Source organism: Dermacentor variabilis, chromosome 1 (genome assembly GCF_050947875.1).
Source record: "Dermacentor variabilis isolate Ectoservices chromosome 1, ASM5094787v1, whole genome shotgun sequence".
Classification (NCBI taxonomy): domain Eukaryota; kingdom Metazoa; phylum Arthropoda; class Arachnida; order Ixodida; family Ixodidae; genus Dermacentor; species Dermacentor variabilis.
Window position 1 is genome coordinate 214,530,266 of NC_134568.1, and position 12,791 is coordinate 214,543,056.

Sequence of the window (12,791 nt, forward strand, 5' to 3'; positions counted from 1 at the left end):
CCTCAACCTACCATATTCAGCTCGAAACTTGATATTCGGGAAAGATATAGCAAAGCTTTTTCATAACAAATTGTTAGCGAAGAGTTCCGAATGTAGGATGGATTACTGTCGGATACAGTAACAGTTTGAAATACTGATGCTAAATAGAAAAAAAAAAGAAACAGACAGGTGTGCGCGGTGTTACTATTTGAAACTATGGAATGAAATAGCGTGCCAGATAACTTTATTCGAAATATTGTCAGTTATAGCTACATTGTTAGCACAATGAAGTAGCGATACGATGCAGGGGCATAAACAAATATAGTAAATGGGATATAGTGGGACGGAAACTGTTAATATAACCTCCGCAGAGGTGTCAGCCACTGCCAATATCGCAGTAAGCAAAAACGAACCCCACTGACGGCCCGCTGGTCACATTCACTAGTGCGAACGTTCGTTTCAGTGAGCTACACCGCGGAGCACCGAGAGGGGCGGTGGCACTCATGCCTGGCGTTGTTTTAGCCTGAATGTTGCGCGCGCCAAGGTGCGAGCTCAGGGGCGCCCCCTACGCGGCCGCGAGCACTCCTCCTACGAAGCGGCGCTGGCCCAAAGAGTGCATCGCGCTGCCACGCCTCGGGGCGTTGCAGCTCACATACGCACAGACACACGGCGCGCGCGCTCGTTCCGGCCATCGATCCGCTGGCTGGTGATGGCGACGGAGGGTCCCGGATCGCCCAGCGCCCAGGCCAGCTGCGGGAAGTTGCCGCGACGACCGAACGCAGCGAGCCGAGCCATCGCGCCGCAGAGCCGGGCGCCGCGCGGGGAAGCCCCGCGATGAGAGCTGCGGCCGCCGGTGGACGCGGGCCGGGCGGAAGCAGGCGGCGGGTCATCCGTCGGCCACCGACACAGAGACCCGAGGTGAGCGGCCGCCTCGTCGCGGCGGCGCGCGCTCGCTGCAACCGCGTAGGCGCTCCCACTGTTTGGGAGCCTGGTGCTTGATGCTCGTCGAGCACGGTGTTCGCCGAGTCCAAGCGAGGGGCCGAGCGCCTGGACCACTTCCTGTATCCCTCTCTTCTCCGTGCTTGGCCTAATCCTGAAGAGAGAGAGAAATGATGCGCGTATACCCATTCACCTGACCGAGTGTATGAGTCTGCGCGCACGTTGCACAAGCTTTCATTCAGTTCATTCATCTCGAAGGATTGTGCGCAGTGTGCTCGCTCAGGTAAATAGAAAAAAAAAGGAAGGAACAGTGGATACATAAGAAACTTCCATCGGTGTATCTACTTATGCCTTCTTCTATTCGGTTAAGTCTCTTTATTTTTTACTATCTGGGGATCCCATCACCACTACCACACTCTCGAAGGAGGTGGAAGAGGCAGTGTGAGTAAGCATTAGGCCTAAATACCCACCGATGTCGTAGAGACGTAGTCTCAAATACGGATTACATGCTAACGGGCGCCGCACGGAAGAGGTGGCGGGAGACATCCCACGGATCTTCGTTGATCAGCGGCAGGAAAAGAGGGACGGGGAACGGGCCAGCTGAAGGGTGGAAGGGGAATGCTGGGAAGAGCTGACGACTGCGCGCGATCGGAGAGAAGGGAGAAAGTGCGAAGCTGCATACACAAAAGTAGCATCACTGAAATTTGGGCCGACGGATTCCGCGTGCAAGATTGTGGCTGACATGTTGAATCGTTAACGGCTCGCCTGACCGGGTTACGATTAATTCGCGCAACGCACACGTTTTCAGCGCGGCCTTTCGAGAGCTCCCAACAGGCACGGCGTGTCAGCATGTCCGGATTAACGGCTGCGGCCTCAATCGGCTGTTTTCGGCTTTGGCGACCTGTTCGCGTTCCCGGAGCGATTAATTAGACCACACCGCTCGCTTGCACCTCCTTTTTTATGTTCTTTCTCCTTCGACGCTGGTGAACGCCCCCCTCCTCCCCTCCCCTATAATGGATCTGCGCTGAGGCATACGAACGGTTAGTTAAGGCGGTGCGTATTGCACAATGCACCCACAAGCAGTCTTGCACCCGCAAGCAGTCGGCTTAGTCTATGCATTCAGGATGCTGCGTCATTCTTGCTTAAGATGCAACATAAATGAAATCCTGCTTTTGACGAACGAGTCACGACTAGTGTGGGCAACATACATGATTGGTCTTATTACGAGAGGGCGTTATTTATGCCGTTGTAAATAATTGTTTTGAATCACGGTTACGAACTAGCAATCCGTGATAGCAACTTTTTAAGCAAACGTATTTTGTACAAATCAAGCATCGCTGTGATTATACTATGGCACGACCACACAGCGTCGATCTAAATTTTAAGGCTGAGTACGCAGACGGAACTACAAACAATTAATACAGTTGCACTCACTCAGTATCTCTAGTTATGCTTAGTAGTTATAAATTGGACGGCTACCTTCCGTTTCTTGATATTCTTGCAAAACTACATGGTAACCATATGAGATTGAGATTGAACCACTCCCGGTATGCCTACTTGAGATGAAAGTACGCATACCGGCCATTTTCGGAACTTTAAATCTGCGCATCCTTCTGGCCATAAACGTTCAGTCGTGTCGACACTTGTGCGATGAGCCCAGCGGACTTGCTCCAATCAGGAATACGCACAGAACGATGTGGAAACCGTTCGGCGGGAGCTGGATGCCGGCGGATACCCTTCGTCATTCAGGAACTCGACAACGACAGCTGACGCACGCCTGGCGCAACCAATCACCCTTTCTACTCGAAAACGGGCGTCGGTGCCTTATATGCCGGGCTTCAATGAATCGCTCGCTCCGGTTCTGCGCACCTACGACGTACAAGTGGCACACGTTCCGGCACGGAATTAAGAATGTCAAGGACAAATTGGAGAGAAATTATCTTCCGGGGGTTGTGTACAAAATTCCTTGCGCAAACTGCGAACACGTATACCTGCAGTGCATATAGGTGAAACCAGGAATTTCGAAAGAAGGCTTCGGTAACATTTTAATGGTGCGTGAAGAACAAGACAGTGTCGTCTAATGCTCTCGCACAGCATGCTGCGTCTGCTGCGCACGTGATCAACTGGGATGACGCGTGCATCAGCGCCACCGAAAGAAAACGGGTCTCACGCTTGCACTTGGAATCTTTAATCATTTAAACTACTGCGCACACACTTAATAGCAATACTGGCATTAGCAAACATCTGGAGTCGTTTTAAACAAATGAAGTGGTCGCTGGCATGCCTGAACGCACTGCTTTAGCGATTTTTTGTAGCGATATCTGCATATCGTTCCACAATATTTGTGATATGAAACATCAACGAGGTTGAGCGAGATCACTCAGCAATAGGAAAGAACATTTTAAGTGTTCATATGATGCCGCATGATACAATTTAACTAAGGTGTATAATTGCATGAATGTTATTGTGACTGTGATTAGTAGTTGCGCGACCATCCTTAGCTGTTCTGTTATGCGGATATCCCACTACGCAGAGATAATTTTGCCTCACAAGTGAATTTTCGCGCTTTAGTACTTTGATTATCTGCAACGAAAGGGAAGCGAAAATACAGTATTACAAGAGGATCATATGTAACCTTGCAGTCGCTAGACATAGGACGTCGCAATTCTGAGTTACTGCCGGCTATTTTAATGTGCTCTTTAGCATCGTGTTGTTAGCTTGACGGAAGGCAGCGGTCATCATCTTCATAAGTGAAGAAAACAACGCAATAGGGTTAGAACTTAAAGTAATTTAAAATTATTCGCACCATTCTTATGCACGTAATCATGCTAAAACGTCCTTTGCTAAAACCGCTACATTTTTACTGTTACACCACGGAAAAAATTTAAAAAGCGTATGTGGAGCAACACGACAATCCTGCCAGTTCGCTGTCACTCATAGTGGCGCACCTTGTATAACTAAACTTCCTAACTGCCTTGTATTTTATAAACAATCGAAAAAGAAGCAAAATATAGCTGTCTATATATATATGCGCACAAGCGATGAAGTAGAGTCACATTAACTAGCGACTCCGACTTCATTGCACAGAAATACAGGCATTTTTTTTTATAACCAGTGCAAGAATAGCAGAAAGTTGCGTTGCACACCAGCAGCGCCAACAGAATAGGCTGAACACAAGCCGGACACCCACAAAAATCAGCATAGATGTACAGAAACAGAAACTGCGTTTTGCGCTCCTTTCACGTTTAGTAAGAATGTTCCGCGCATTTCGTGCAAAAGTGTGGCGTTGGAGGGCAACATACTATCACTTCACGTTAGTCAGCGCGTTTCATTACCAAACAACCGGCCCAAGTAGCGAAGCACCGCCATGTGCATTTCAAAGCGAGCCTCCGACCGCATCATCCACGCTAACGCGACGGCGGTATTGTCCGATCTCGTGCCCAACACAATCGAAGATGGATGGCAAAGCTGTAGGCTGATTAATTTATCTCGCTCATTATTAGCGTTCGCGAAGGAGGAAGTCAACGTCGCTTGTATTAAGCCCGGATATTTTGAATTATTTTCTATATCAAACAGACCACGAAAAGTTACCTTATAGAAAACCCACTGTAAATGCATAATGAGCGTTGTACACTTTTATCGCACTCTATAAGCCGCCACCTTCGACATGCCGAACAAGGCGCAGCACAGTCCCCCTGTAAGGTGAGCTTTTGTTCAGACATGCAGTGCGGCCTTTCATTGCGAAACCTCTTCAGTGCCGCAAATGCATGAAACTGGGACACGTGAGCAGCGTCTGCGAAAATCAGGCAGCATGCCCCCGCTGCGGAGAGCCCCACGCTGCAGATAAATGTGGCGCGACTGTAGTGAACTGTTCGAACTGCGGAGGATCACATGAAGCTTCATCGAAGAAATGCCCACATATTAAGAAGGAAATGGCCATCTTGAAAGAGATGGCGAGAGATCATTCATCTCATCGCGAAGCCGCCGAAAAAATCAGGAAGCCGGCGCTCCTCAAGGAAGGCGCATGCCACTTCCTACAACACCACCTCCTCCTCCACCGCCTAGGCCAGACAATGTGGAAAGGACCGCGAAGAGCAAGTCCACTGAAAAGACCACATCTGCCGAATCTTGGCCGGCTCTACCGAAACGACAACATTCACCAACAGAATCACAGCAAAATTTCGCTGGACAACCCCCGACGTCTACTGTCGGCGATTTGTGCGACCAGGACAGGCAGGTGGCTGATATGCTGCAATCGCTAATTAATACAATGCGCATTATACTGAACAAGCTGCAAACACCAGCAGCTCGAAGTGCTCTGCAAATACTGGATGCACTAAATCCAGTGCTTGCTTGCATCGTTTAAGCATCATGGCTCGACCAATAGTCCCCTTCCGCACTGAACTTAAAAGTGCGTCGATCCTTCAATGGAATGCCAGGGGTCTAAGGACCCGTATATCAGACTTCCGCCAATTCATTTTCACAAATCGCTTCCCCGTACTGGTCATTTGCGAACCAAATACATCAACTCCACTCAGACTGTCCGGTTATGAATCTTTCGTCTCGTCCACATGCGGTGCGAGCACGAAAGTGATCATCTACATCCGCACGGACTTAACATATGTCGCGAACGCGATAGAGCCTCATGACGACAACCAATATGTCTGCCTAAATGTCCAAAAGAAGAATGTGTCATTTACACTAATAGGAGCCTACATATCCCCAGCGGGTCACTTTGACAGCGAACGACTTAAGAAAATATTACTAATAAACAATGGCCCCTGGGTTATCACAGGTGACTTCAACGCGCATCACCAGCTATGGGGAAGCACTAAAATTGACTCCAAAGGCAGGAGCATTGTCTCCTTTGCTACCGACCATAATTTGTGCTGTGTCAATGACGGCAGCCCTACATTTCTGCGAGGCACGACCTACAGTAGCTGCTTGGACTTAACTTTGGTGTCACGGCGCTTTGCCTCGAGCGTCCAATGGTTTACAGACATAGAAACACATGGAAGCGACCATATTCCAACATACATAAAGATTACAGGAGTTGAGCAACGCTCCTCTACTGTCTTGCGCACAGTTGATTGGTGAAAATTTAAGAAGGATATGGATGACACATGTCGGGAAGGCCTCTCACTCACTATCGAAGAAGCAATCGCAGAGGCATTGAAAACATCCATCTGCTCGCTTACAAGGTCAACAAGGCGAACAGACTTGGACATGGAATTGGAGAGGCTGCGTGCGGCACGCCGACAGGCGGAGAGGAGGTATCGGCGCACGAAGTCCGTCTTGGATCTGAGGGCTTCACGACGCATACAAAAGAAAGTCCAGCGTCGCATGGATAAATTGGAAGATAAGCGATGGAAAACATTCTGTCAGTCGCTTCATCCCCGAAAATCGCTCTCGCACATATGGAGAACGGTTAGGGGTCTTCGCTCACCTCCGCATCAAAGGAAGCCCTTTGCTGCTTTGGCCCTCTACCAACTCCGCTCGGAACTTCAAGTGGCTGAAGAGTTCTGTGCACGGGTTGCTGGGTCCGTGGCAATTAATAATGACGTAGCATTAAATGACATCCCTGAGGCACGTGTACCAGAAATGAACGTGCTATTTTCACTCGAAGAGCTCGATGCTGCGTTGGCGACCTGTAGGCGTTCTTCGTCACCAGGACCTGATGGCATCACATATGCTGCCCTATGCCACCTTGGACATGACGCACGTGATGAGCTGCTCAACTACTACAATGAGTCTTGGCAGAACGGCGCCGTTCCTAAACAATGGAAATCGAGCCGCTTGATCCCCATTCTGAAACCTGGAAAGTCTCCGCTTGAGCTCGCATTATATCGTCCGATTGCGCTTTCCAGCTGCGTCGGTAAAGTGATGGAAAGAATGATTCTTGCTCGCTTGGAATGGTACCTAGAGCGATTCAACATCTATCCGGGTGCCATGACAGGCTTTCGTCGAGGTCGCACGTCCATCGACAACGTCATTGACGTCGTAACATGGGTCCAAAATCAGAAAAGCCTCAAGCGCCTATCTGCGGCACTTTTTCTGGATATAAAAGGAGCATACGACAACGTCGCCCATGAGGACATACTAAACTCACTTGAGGCTGTTGGAGTTGGTGGCCGGATGTATCAATGGATTCGGGACTATTTGACTGAGAGGTGTTTTTTCTTACAGACCGAAGACGGCCCAACTTCAGACCATTACATCTGCCGTGGTGTGCCGCAGGGTGGAGTGTTGAGCCCTATTTTGTTCAACCTCGTCCTGGTAGGACTAGCGGATTACCTACCCCAGACAGTACATGTCTCAATATACGCCGACGACATTTGCATCTGGGCCTCTGCGGTGACTCGCCCTCAGCTAAGAGCCAGGCTTCAGCGGGCGGCAACCATGACGGCTTCTTATTTCCGAGAAAAAGGCCTCAGTGTATCTACTGAAAAGTGCGCATTACTTGGTTTTACGCGGAAACAAATGTCATCGTATCCTGTTACCATCAATAGTCAAGCTGTATTCTATGTTAAGACGCATCGCTTTCTGGGCGTCATCATTCACCGCAACCTCTCGTGGAGCCCTCACTGTGTCTATCTGAAGAAGAAGCTAGTCGCCATTGCTCAGGTCTTCAAATTTCTATGCGGGAAAAACTGGGGTACACCAGTCCATTCTATGTTGCAGCTGTACAGGGTTTTGTTTCTCGGACTCCTACGTTACAGCCTACCAGTGTTGTCAAATGCATGCAAGACGAACTTTCGCGCCTTGGAGAGCATACAAGGTCAAGCCCTATGCACGTGTTTAGGGCTGCCTCGGTGCACCTCAACAGCAGCAACAATCGCCATCGCAGGAGACCATACAATCCAGACACATGTAGCTGTCGACTCTCTCAGAGCGCACATTCGCCATCTGTCAAGGATCCCCGACCATCATTTGGCCTCCCTACCAGCCGAGAGACCTCAAGCGACCTTTTCACGAGTGATTAGCGCTCATCAAGAGTGCATACCGGCATCTTTTACACCGGCGGCGAAGCCTTCCTCTCCCCTGTGGTGCCTGCGACAGCCTCAAGTGAATTTTGCTATTCCTGGAATTACAAAAAAGTCCAATCATCCATCGCCGGCTCTGAAGCAACTTACGCTCCTATTGCTGCACCAGACGTATCATGACCGCATACATATATATACCGATGGTTCGACATCACCCACAAGCTCAACTGCCGCATTCGTCGTTCCAGCCAAGAACGTTACAGTTAAATTCAAATTGTCGCACACGACTACATCTACATCGGCAGAACTTGCAGCTCTCCATGCCGCTATGATGTACATCACCGAAGAGCCAACAGAGAAATGGGTCGTATTTTGTGACTCTAAGGCAGCCCTTCACAGCATCAAGTCCGCATTACGTCACAGAACTTACGAGCAAATGACATCTGAAATCAGGGAACTGCACCACCATGCTCTGGAAAGAGGACACCACATTATATTTCAGTGGATTCCTGCTCACTGTGGCATCGTCGGCAACAACCTAGCTGACAAGGCTGCCCGGTGTGCCCACGAAGATACCAAGACGCGTCCAACACCTTTGGCGAGGTCGGACGCTGTCAGAGAACTTCGCCTACTTGCGCGCAAGAAGTCCCAAGATCTCTGGATTTCAAGTGGCTTCAATTGCAGATTATGTAAACTGGACCCCATGCTACGGCTACAACTGCCATCTAGCCTTTCCCGCGGCGAAGCAACCTTGTTGTGTCGCTTGTGGCTGGGAGTGGCGTTCACGAACGCGTACTCCTACCGTATGGGAATGTCCGAGAGCCCAATGTGCGACTCCTGTGGGTGCGAGGAGACCATCGAGCACCTATTGTGTACCTGCCCTCGCTACGATGTCCAACCCCTCTCTCTGCGGGCAACTTTACGCAGACTGGACTCGAGACCGTTCGTACCGAGTCAAAGATACTCGGACCGTGGCCACACCCGTCACTGGCTCGAAAAGCGATTCGTGCACTAGTGCGGTACTTGAAGTGCACGGGCTTAACAGACCGTTTATAGTGTCCTTGTGTATGGTGTCCCTCCCACACGTACTCAGTGCTTACTCTCTCCCTTTCTTCCTCTTTCTATTTCCCCTTTCCCCCACCCCCAGTGTAGGGTAGCAAACCGGATGCTGTTCTGGTTGACCTCCCTGCCTTTCCTACCCTTGTTTTCTCTCTCTCTCTCACCGCCCAGGAGAGTGACCGTGATCACTTTTTATTGCTTGAAGATTTGATCTAAGATCAGTAATAAGACCTGGGAATTTAGGCATATTTAGCCGTCGTGATTGAATAATCGAGAATTGCTTTCAGCTGTAGAGAGATAAACAAGGAAATTCAGGGAGGTTAACTGGACGGACGTTCGGTTGATTACCCTGGACGGGGAGAGGAGATGAGTAGATGAGGAGATGAGGAGAAAAAAAGAGGCAAAAGGAGAGAGATAGTTCATTTGCGCAGTATTAGACGCACTGTGTCTGCAAGCATCTCTTCAGGTCTGTTGATTCCAGAAAAGTCATTAGAGCACAAGTAGCTTTCTGGGTTGATGATGGACGAGGCCAAGCGCCCAGGACTTTTGCTTTTCAAAGGATCAACCTTTCCAATTGGCTGTGCGCGCTCCGAAGAGGCTGGCGTTGCACGTCAAAGCAGATGCAGTGGCACAGGTGTTTGTCTCCTCACTGTTACAGTGGTCGTATTTGGGGAAGTCCGTCATTCCAGTGAAAAAGGAGTGTGAATTTGTGCAGGCTACACCAAGTCGCAGGCAGCACAGCAGTGCAGTGAAACAGAGGGAGTGGTTTGATGGTTATCGCAGCTGCAGTGATGAGTCGAGCATGCTAAAATGGCGATTAGAATATTCCGGAGTATTGCAAAGAGCTAGTGCGATGTCGCGAACAATTTGCTGAATTCCTGGCATCGTCCGCTCCTGATAGTGGTATGAGCACAGTCTGCCCGTTATCATGGGCTGATCGGGCAGCTTCATAGGCAAGATGGTTGCCGAGAATGCCGTAATGACCAAAATGCCACGGAAAATACAGGGTGATAATTTTTAAGTTTCATGGAATTTTAAAAATCGCCCGTTGCAGCTACAGATAGCATGTAATTCTTGTCCCTGAGCTGGATTATTCTAAGAGTCACACATTACTAGCAAGAGAAACCGAAACACATATTCAACTAATTAACAAAATGTGCTAATTAACTTCTTAATTACATTATGGCACATATTGCAATTTAGGAATTGCAGCCGATGAGCTTGCAAGACGCATCCACTTGAATTTAATTTCCAGGATGATAGCAGTTTAGAAATATTATTTCCCAAAGTGGTGGAACGAAATGCATGGGCGTTGTAGTTACTTTTGTGCATCGATGCATAAGAAAGCGTTTTGTTAAAAAAAAAGTAAATGGAACAATAGTGCATTTTTACGGCAAACTTGATGGCGCATATCTCTAAACTGGCGTCATTCTAGAAATTCATAACTCATTCATAACTGCTAAGAACTCCACCCTGCGGTATGTCATGGCAAGTGTAGTGATCGTAGTTTGACCGTCCGCAGTTTGCACAAAAATTGATCTCCTGTACAGGTAGCTCTTTGTCCACAGAACATTCGGCCACCTAGTCCAGCAGTCTCGATCTTGAGCGTCCAAGATGGCTGCGTGACTGACGTTATCATAAGTACCTTTGATGTCGAGGAAGGTGACTACTAGCTATTATGCACTTGAGGCTCTTTTGTTGTTGGACAGACGTAACGAAGTCGATGACGTTGTCAGTAGAAGAGCTGCCCCGTCGAAAACCTGCCACGGCGTTGTGGTAACTGCCATAATTCTATAGAAACCATTCAGGACATATGAGAATCAATGTTTTCGTTACTTTCCACGCACAACCGGAAAGTGCTTTAGGGCGATACCATGTAATTCAAGGGGGCATTTTTCATGCTTTAAGGGCGGAATTAATCGACTATAGATTTCCATCGTTCTAGAACGATACCATCATGCTAAGATTTATTTCAACAGCAGAGCAATTCATTTCGAGCAACTTGGCCTAAGTGCCAAAGAACGTCGTCTGCAACACTGTGAGTGCACGACAACTGTATAGATGCAACGTGTTTACGCCCAATATAGTAATTATTTTCATGCGTACGGCTCTTTCCGCCTAAGATATCCTCTTTGTTGAGCGGTGAGCACTTAACAGTGGTCATATATGCGCTGCAGGCTGAGGGCCTTCACAGTGGTATAAATGCATTACACCGTGGCATGCCGGCGTTCTCCTATGACACGACGCATGGCCTGCTTGCAATACATGGCTTCCATATATGGACTGCGCCATTATACATATTGCACATCAAATCTTAATGAAACCGCTTTTATTATATCTATATGTAAACCTCTGACTCCTGCAGATCGTTGTGGCTGCTGCACAAGTACGAAACATTCGTGAGGTGTTCGGGAACGTTAAGATGATTATATTTATTTAATTAATTTCAAAGCCATGGGCCGACTGTGCATTTTATAAAGGCAGAGGTATACTTGCGGGCGAATGGAAACATAGAGAACGGAAGTCTAAAAAATATAAGAAAATTAAAAAAAGTATTAATCGAAGCACAATAAAACAAACAACACAGGGAATGATTACAATATCGTCCGCACCGTTTTAGTAACGTGCATAATATCGGAGTGACACGGTCATTGTCAATTGGGCGCGAAAGGAAAGTTAAACTTATATGCGTGCAACTGAATGCTGCGAAATTACGGCGCTTAAATTTCCTTGCCCCCTTGTTTATTGCTACTGGTTTAAGCCGACGTTGTCAGCTTCGTAGACGAAACTATTGCCTTCGATATGGTGGGTGTCGCCACTGCTGCGTGTATACTTTCATCAGAGAGACGACGCCAGGGAGGTTGTAAGTTGAAGACACTTAAACTGTATATATGACAATTTACAAGCAGTTGTATACATATGACAAGGGGAACATTGCATCTCACTTGCTCGGAACATGTTCATGCTTGTTGCGCATAGACAATGACCCTCGTCTCGAATCCCCGCGGACAAGGAATATAGGATTGAGAAAACTCGCCCTACGCTGATGAACTGGTTATCACGACCCCTTGTTCATAGTTGGCTTGCTGTGGGCAGCAGCAGCTTTCAAATGACGTTGACGTCCGCCGAGTTGTCGCTGGCTGCCTCGACGCGTCCGCGATGCCCCAATCGAAATGTAGGGCATTCGTTGCCGTCGACTGCTTAGTACTGCTCGACTGCGCCACTTAAGTTTCGCTCCATTTTGCTTCTTGCTTCTTCGCCTAGCCGACACAGTCCGCAAGCCATCACATGTTCTCACTGTCTTAACTGTTGCTTTTTTTCATCAGAGAAATATACAGGACGCCAGAGGAGTTTTAACTCGAAGATAATGACGCCCATATACAGCTTTACAAACACTTGGATATAGATATACAAAGTGAACATTGAATCTGACATGTGTTTTCTAGTTTTTCTCCAAAATGTAGACTTTCCTTAAATGATTTCGGGAACGGCATGGTTCGAGTGGCACCTTTTTAGACAGGCATCTTACATGTCCCTCGTCTTTCCTTTTAATGCGGTAGCATTATAAACGCACCTCAACCGCTTTGTATAAGCAACCGCCTCACGAAAAATACGGGCCGATACCGAACGCAGTGCAGCCTAACACAGCATCTCACAACGCTAGCTGTCACGCGCCAGATGTTTCAAAGTGCGAATTTGGCACGAGAGAAGCATGAGTGCAATTGTGGCCTAATGGTTAGAGCATTGTGCTGCTGTGCTGGAAGACAGAGCATTCGATCCCGCCATCGGTGACGCATTTCTTTGTAGCATTATAGCCGGACTTCACTCACT

General features: G+C 48.2%; 1 protein-coding gene across 1 annotated transcript in view; it reads left to right on the top strand.

Moving 5' to 3' along the window:
• The first annotated feature begins 604 nt into the window (after window positions 1-604).
• Window positions 605-12,791, top strand: part of LOC142556995 (uncharacterized) — a 36,181-nt gene continuing 23,994 nt past the window's right edge. The window contains exon 1 of the mRNA XM_075668502.1: window positions 605-897. The gene's annotated coding sequence lies outside the window, so the exon portion shown is untranslated. The remainder of the gene's footprint in view (window positions 898-12,791) is intronic.